Raw genomic sequence first — 8947 nt, 5'->3', positions numbered from 1 at the left:
ATGGTGTAACAAAGTAGAAGTAATGCAAGAGGTCAGATGCAAAATATGTGCGACCAATACAACTTTGCAAAGTTAGAGCAAGCACCTTGATGGGTGAATAAGATATGCCATCCTCCACCATGCCAAGTTTGTTAGCCAGTGGATCGTTCCGCAATATTCCTCTCGTGCGCCCATTCTCATATTCATTTTGATAATGTTCAATATCTGACATGCATGAAAACATAAAAACAAGTGAGATTTTCTTTGTAATGCAGAAGTGATTCTAATCCAATACTGCCTCCCTGCAAACCCTTTGTGCTATCTCTGCAATTCTTTTAAAAGATGCCATGCATGCTGTAATTTGTTGTGTGCATTAATATAATGTGGCCTACTACTCAAAATATGAGAGAGCCAGAAGTGATGACACTTCGCAGATGATAGCTTCAACATATAGTAAAGAAGAATAAGTCGACCTGACCTGACAGATTCAAAATATACTAAGGGAGAACAACTCGACCTGACCAGTCGACCGCAAGAGAAGAGTATCATCTTAAAGAAGAGCATAAGAGCAAGCAGATTGAAGATATTACAAGTCTTTCAATACAATGTCGGTTGGCCATCCATGATGAACCAGAGCGCACAGAGAAATATTATTCTTTCCGGTCTCTCCATATGTGGCTCACATGCATTTCAAAACTAAAGTAGGAACATTTAGCTAACCAATTAAACATCTCCCAGTTTTACTAATATCAGCAATAATATCATATATGAATTTGTACAACTAAGCTTGTTTAACTCGATGGGTGGAGCAGTGCTATTACGAGACGAACCATGTAGGCTGATTGTGGTCATCATAAAATGGGGAAAACATAAGCATGATGAGTATAGTGTTGACCGTGGCAGTGGGATGGCAGATCTGAAGCTACAACCCGCGCAAAGGGTAGTTAGCAACCGATGTTTTCTTTGAAATAACAACTAAGATTTGGTATGGACAAGAAAGTACGGTCGACAAGTGACAAAGAAATGCAATTATGCTATCTCTCTATATGTCGCGGCATGCATTTGGAAACTCAAGTGGGACCTTTAGCTAACCAATTAAATGTGTGTTAACTAATATCAGTATCATATCACAATCATATTTGAACAACTAAGCTTTCAAATTCTAAGTGTTGTGTTGTTTAGCTTGAAGGGTGGAGTAGTGCTAGTACGATAGAAAGCACCTACGCAGATCATAGTAGAGTAGATAAAAGGGGAAAACCCTAAGCATCAAGAGAAAAATCAGGAAAGTGGAACTAGCTGGACCAGTGGGTGGCGCACATGCTTTGAGAATATAGGAACATTAGGTGACCAAATAAATGTTCTATGTTTTAGTGATATGAGCATCATATCAGATTCGTATTTCAACACGTAAGCATTGGGTTGAGGTCTTGAGGAGCAGTGCTAGCACAACACGAAGCACCTACGATGATGGTAGTGAATATAAAGGGGGAAACCACAAGCTTTACGAGTATAGTGCCCGTGCCATGGCGGATTTGAAGGTGCAAACCGAACAAAGCTACTTCGCAACCAATGTTTGCTTTCAACTAGCCACTACGATTTGGTATGGACAAGAAAAGTACAGTAAAGAAATTACGATCTATTTTCTGGGTGAGATCAATAACTTAAGAACATATGGAAGAGTACCACCTCTCTTGCGACGCCATGTAGGCCTATGCTGATACGTTGAGGGTGCTGCGGGTGTGATGGCAGTCGGCAGCGGGGAAGAAGACTTTAGACGGCAGGCGGCCAGGTCGGGGGATATATCCTGTTGCCGTGGACGAGGCGGTCGTAGGAGCGGCAACGGCAAGGTGGACGACGGTGCCGATGAAGCAAGAGGAGGCGATGAAAGGATCCTGGTCCAGCGCCATGGATGAGAGACATCCATCTCTTGTAGTGGACGACAGGGTAGGGGTAGCGGCTCTGGCAAGGTGGAGGATGGGGTGGCGGACGGAGGAGGCTGGCCGCAGTGCGGAGGTTGTCGTGCCGCCGATGGTGTATGAATGGGGAAATGGAGGGGAGGGGGATCTCAAACTTTGGGACGTGCTTCTCTGAAATGGGGGAAAGTTACGAACTTATCCCCCGTTTAAAATTTCGGACATCGCGTCGGTTGGGGATAGGATGGTAATCTCGCATCTCCCAAATATTTGCCGGTAACTATTTTGGGCGAGGAGAGGGTGTTTTGCCACCCACGGTTGGCGCCCACGGTGTATGAACGGGGCTGACAGGTAGGGCGGTTGTGTCACGTCTGATGGAAGTTACACATATGCCCCTATTTAAAATATTAGCCTACATTGATTTCGGACGAGGAGTGTTTTTTTTGCTGCCCACCATGTATGAATGGGGAAATGGAGGAAGAGACACATGTCTTTCGGACGAGCTTGAATCAAATGTGTTTTGCCACCCACGTTTGGCGCCCACCGTGTCTAAATGGGCTTAGAGGCCGTCGTGTCACGTCTGATTGAAGTTACTAGTCTACCTCTATCGACAGCAGTGTAAATCCGGTCGATAAGGATGTCAAGTGTCAGGGGTAGATGATAACCCACAAGTATAGGGGATCGCAACAGCTTTCGAGGGTAGAGTATTCAACCCAAATTTATTGATTCGACACAAGGGGAGCCAAAGAATATTCTCAAGTATTAGCAGCTGAGTTCTCAATTCAACCACACCTGGAAACTTAGTATCTGCAGCAAAGTGTTTAGTAGCAAAGTAATATGATAGTGGTGGTAGCGGCAACAAAAGTAAAGACAGCAAAAATAATGTTTTTGGTATTTTGTATTGATTGTAACAGTAGCAGCGGAAAAGTAAATAAGCGAGAACCAGTATATGGAAAACTCGTAGGCACCGGATCAGTGATGGATAATTATGCCGGATGTGGTTCATCATGTAACAGTCATAACATAGGGTGACACAGAACTAGCTCCAATTCATCAATGTAATGTAGGCATGTATTCCGTATATAGTCATACGTGCTTACGGAAAAGAACTTGCATGACATCTTTTGTCCTACCCTCCCATGGCAGCGGGGTCCTATTGGAAACTTAGGGATATGAAGGCCTCCTTTTAATAGAGAACCGGCACAAAGCATTAGCACATAGTGAATACAGGAACTCCTCAAACTATGGTCATCACCGGGAGTGGTCCCGATTATTGTCACTTCGGGGTTGCCGGATCGTAACACATAGTAGGTGACTATAGACTTGCAAGATAGGATCAAGAACTTGCATATATTCATGAAAACATAATAGGTTCAGATCTGAAATCATGGCACTCGGGCCCTAGTGACAAGCATTAAGCATAGCAAAGTCATAGCAACATCAATCTCAGAACATAGTGGATACTAGGGATCAAACCCTAACAAAACTAACTCGATTACATGATAAATCTCATCCAACCTATCACCGTCCAGCAAGCCTACGATGGAATTACTCACGCACGACGGTGAGCATCATGAAATTGGTGATGGAGGATGGTTGATGATGACAACAGCGATGAATCCCCCTCTCCGGAGCCCCGAGCGGACTCCAGATCAGCCCTCCTGAGAGGTTTTAGGGCTTGGCGGCGGCTCCGTATCGTAAAACGCGATGGTTTCTTCTCTCCTATTTTTTTCTCTCCGAAAGAAAATATATAGAGTTGGAGTTGGCGTCGGAGGGTTTCCAGGGGGCCCACGAGGTAGGGGGGCGCGCCCTAGGGGGGGCCACCCTCGTGAAAAGGGTGTGGCCCCCCTGGTCTTCATCTTTGGCGAGGATTTTTATTGTTTTTTCTCAGATGTTCAGTGGAGTTTTACGTCATTCCGAGAATATTTGTTTTCTGCACATAAAACAACACCATGGCAATTCTGCTGAAAACAGCATCAGTCCGGGTTAGTTCCATTCAAATCATACAAGTTTAAACAAGCTTAAACAAGGGCAAAAATGTTTGGAAAAGTAGATACGACGGAGACATATCAAATCCCCCAAGCTTAAACCCTTGCTTGTCCTCAAGCAATTCAGTTGACAAACTGAAAGAAAGAAAGAACAACGTTTACAAACTCTGTTTGCTCTTGTTGTTGCAATTATGTCAAGCCAGCATTCAAGTTTTCAGCATAAATCATAACTAACCACATTTGCAATAATTCTCAGGTCTCACAATTACTCATATCAATAGCATAATCAACTAGCAAGTCATAATAATAAATCTCGGATGACAACACTTTCTCAAAACAATCATAATATGATATAACAAGATGGTATCTCGCTAGCCCTTTCTGAGACCGCAAAACATAAATGCAGAGCACCTTTAAAGATCAAGGACTGACTAGACATTGTAATTCATGGTAAAAGAGATCCAATCATAGTCACACCCAACATAGATTAATAGTGACGAATGCAAATGACAGATGTGCTCTCCAGCTAGTGCTTTTTAATAAGAGGGTGATGACTCAACATAAAAGTAAATGGATAGGCCCTTCGCAGAGGGAAGCAGGGATTTGTAGAGGTGCCAGAGCTCGGTTTTGAAATAGAGATAAATTGTATTTTGAGCGGTATACTTTCATTGTCAACGTAACAACTAAGAGTTGGCGATATCTTCCATGCTAAACACATTATAGGCGGTTCCCAAACAGAATGGTAAAGTTTATACTCCCCCTCCAGCAACAATCATCAATCCATGGCTTGCTCAAAACAACGAGTGCCTCCAACATACATCAGGTCCCAGGGGGAGTTTTGTTTGCAATTAATTTTGATTTAGTTTGCATAAAGCATGGGACTGGGCATCCCGGTGACCAGCCATTTTCCCGTGAGTGAGGAGCGGAGTCCACTCCTCTTGAGAATAACCCGCCTAACACGGAAGATAAGGACAACCTTGGTTGATACATGAGCTATTCGAGCATACAAAACAGAATGTTTATTTGAAGGTTTAGAGTTTGGCACATACAAATTTACTTGGAATGGCAGGTAGATACCGCATATAGGAAGGTATAGTGGACTCATCTGGAATAACTTTTGGGTTTAAGGGATTGGATGCACAAGCAGTATTCCCGCTTAGTACAAGTGAAGGCTAGCAAAAGACTGGGAAGCGACCAACTAGAGAGTGACCAAAGCCATGTACATGCATTAAAATTAATAAACATTGGATGCAAGCATGAGTAGGATATAATCCACCATGAACATAAATATCGTGAAGGCTATGTTGATTTGTTTCAACTACATGCGTGAACATGTGCCAAGTCAAGTCACTTACATCATTCAAAGGAGGATACCACCCCATCATACCACATCATAATCATCTCAATAGCATGTTGGCACACAAAGGTAAACTATTATAACTCATAGCTAATCAAGCATGGCACAAGCAACTATGATCTCTAATTGTCATTGCAAACATGTTTATTCATAATAAGCTGAATCAAGAACGAAGGACTCATCATATTTACAAAAACAAAAGATGTCGAGTTCATACCAGCTTTTCTCATCTCAGTCAGTCCATCATATATCATCATAATTGCCTTTCACTTGCACGACCGAACGGTGTGAATAATAATAAGAGTGTACGTGCATTGGACTAAGTTGGAATCTGCGAGCATTCAATAAATAGGAGAAGACAAGGCAATATGGGCTCTTGGTTAAATCAACAATAATGCATATAAGAGCCACTTCAACAATTTAATTATGGTCTTCTCCTACTGACCCCCAAAAGAAAAGAGAAGAAATAAAACTATTTACACGGGAAAGCTCCCAACAAGCAATAGATGAACGAGAAATATTTTTGGGTTTTCTTTTTAGTTATTACTACTACAGCAGAAAAATAAACTACTACTATTTTTTTTGGTTTTTCTTAAGGTTTAACAAGCACACAAGAAGAAAGCAGGAAAAAGAAAATAAACTAGCATGGATATTACAGTGAAAAAGTATGAGCACCGACATCTAGCAATGAGTGTGTGTGAACATGAATGTAATGTCGGTGAGAAATACTTACTCCCCCAAGCTTAGGCTTTTGGCCTAAGTTGGTCTATGGCCACGGCTGGCCTGGCGGATATCCATAATAATAGTTCTTGGGGTCGTACTGTGACGAGGAGGAATAGTTGGGATCATACTGTGATGAAGAAGAAGACTCTGACTGCCACTGGCTGACAGTCATCTCTGGATCCGAAGAATAAACAGATTGTCGTGGAGGCTCATCTTGTGGTTCCTGTTCCGGGGCTAGTGCAGGATTCTTGTAAGCTTGGATGGGAGCCCACGTAAGGAGGTAGGGTCCTACAAAATTAAGCAAAAAAGGAGCAGGCAGGATAATAGTCTCAGGGTGATGTTTGTTAAAGAACAATTGATACTTAAGCTCTCCTGGCCTATTCTTAACAATAAAATCATGTGCCACCATACTTTTATGATCTAGATAAACACGGGGCAACACCTTTTCTTCCTTCTCAGCATGCCTAATAGGTATGTTAAAATGTGCAGGTAGGCGTGTGGCATAGACGCCTCCAAAGATGGGACCCTTAGTACGATTCATACTTAACCGTCTAGCAATAATACCGCCCATACTAAAAGTGTTATCACTGTATAAACCGTGGTGCAGAATAATTATATCAGGGATGCTAAGATTTCCACAGTTTCCGCGTCCAATTAAACAACGACTAGCAAATAATGCAAAGTAACGTAAAACAGGAAAATGTATGCTAGTGATTCATGCATCGGAAACCTTCCTAGTTTCTCCTACAGTGATAGTATCAATAAACCCAGCCACATCATCATGATGTGGTTCTTCTGTCTTGCCCTCAAAAGGGACTAAACAAATCTGACAGAAATCATAAAGTGACATCTCCTTATGCTCATCATATAAATGAAACTCCACCGTAGGTGGTGAGTTCCTAGAATGAAAATGAAAGTTTTGCACAAAGGTATTTGTGAGTAAGAGATACTGATCGCATTGGTCGTGGAGGAAAGCGGTGAGGCCTGCATTGCGAGCCAATTCATGAAAATCTTCATAGATATCGGCTGCTCTCAAGAAATCTTCGTAAGGCCATTCACACGCCCGAATCTCCGCGGTGCGCGGCAAATTATACTTAGGCTTCGGTGCCTTTTCCTTCGAGCTTTGGCTCGATGAGCCCCTCAAAAATCTCCTCATTATTTTTCTGAAATAATCTGTAATTTTTAGTAACTTCAAAATAAAAGTAAACCAAACTCAACAAAACTGATAGCAACTACTCCTAGAAGTACCTAGAGCCTATATCAAGCATTAGAACTACTTGGAACCATATAAATTTGACATGCAAGCTCAAGAACATGGTCACCTATGCAGCACAAATTTGCAAAGAATAAAGCACTAGGACAAAAACTAATTGGACCAATGGAGGAGTCACATACCAAGGAACAATCTCCCCAAGCAGTTTTGCGAGAGGTGCTTTGAGCAAGGAGATCGAAAATCACAGCAAAAGTGGCTGGAACTCGTGCTTGAGTTGGTTTTTAGGGTTTGTGTGAGACAGAGGAAGAAGATGGGTGCTGGGATAAGTGGAGGATGGCCATGATGGGCTCACGAGGCAGGGGGCGCGCCCTATAGGGGGGTGCCCACAACCCTCGTGGCCAGGTGGCAGCTCCTCCCGCGGTAATTTTTGCACAGTAAATCCTCAAATATTCCCAAAAAATCATATTGAATTGGCATGGCACTCTGAGGACTTTTATTTTTGGGATATTTTTTTATTACGCGGATAAACCAGGAAACAGACTGAAAATACTATTTTTACTTTGTTTAATAATAATTACAGAAAGTAGAAGTGGGGTACAGAAGTTTGTGCTTCTAGTTTCATCCATCTCATGCTGATCCAAAAGAATCCACTAACAAGGTTGATCAAGTCTTGTTAACAAACTCATTATGATAATCATGAAACTGGAGAAATTTCGAATAACACTAAGTTACCTCAACGGGGATATGCACATCCCCTATAATAAGTATATCATATTTCTTCTTGACAGTAGGAAGAGGAAATTCAAAACCTCCAAATATAATCGATGGAATTTTTCCAATAGAGTTGATACTATGAACTTGAGGTTGTTTCCTCAGAAAGTGTACTGTATGCTCATTACCATTAACATGAAAAGTGACATTGCCTTTGTTGCAATCAATAACAGCCCTGCAGCATTAAGAAAAGGTCTTCCAAGAATAATAGACATACTATCATCCTCGGGAATATCAAGTATAACAAAGTCCGTTAAAATAGTAATGTTTGCAACCACAACAGGCACATCCTCACAAATACCGACAGGTATAGCAGTTGATTTATCAGCCATTTGCAAAGATATTTCAGTAGGCGTCAGCTTATTCAAGTCAAGTCTACGATATAAATAGAGAGGCATAACACTAACATCGGCTCCAAGATCACATAAAGCAGTTTTAATATAATTTCCTTTAATGGAGCAAGGTATAGTAGGTACTCCAGGATCTCCAAGTTTCTTTGGTATTCCACCCTTAAAAGTACAATTAGCAAGCATGGTGGAAATTTCAGCCTCTGGTATTTTTCTTTTATTAGTAATGATATACTTCATATATTTAGCATAAGGATTTGTTTTGAGCACATCAGTTAATTGCATATGCAAAAAGATAAGCCTAATCATTTCAGCAAAGCGCTCAAAATCCTCGTCATCCTTTTTCTTGGATGGTTTTGGAGGAAAAGGCATGGGTTTCTTAACCCAAGGTTTCCTTTCTTTACCATGTTTCCTAGCAACAAAGTCTCTTTTATCGTAACATTGATTCTTTGATTGTGGGTTATCAAGATCAATAGCAGGTTCAATTTCTACATCATTGTCATTACTAGGTTGAGCATCATTATGAACATCATCATTAATATTTTTACTTGGTTCATGTTCATTACCAGATTATGTTTCAGCATCAGACATAGATATATCATTTGGATTATCAGGTGGTTCAGCAATAGGTTCACTAGAAGTTTGCACAGTTCTAT

Source organism: Triticum dicoccoides, chromosome 4A, assembly GCF_002162155.2.
Source record: "Triticum dicoccoides isolate Atlit2015 ecotype Zavitan chromosome 4A, WEW_v2.0, whole genome shotgun sequence".
NCBI classification, from domain to species: Eukaryota; Viridiplantae; Streptophyta; class Magnoliopsida; order Poales; family Poaceae; genus Triticum; species Triticum dicoccoides.
This window is presented reverse-complemented; position numbering follows the sequence as displayed.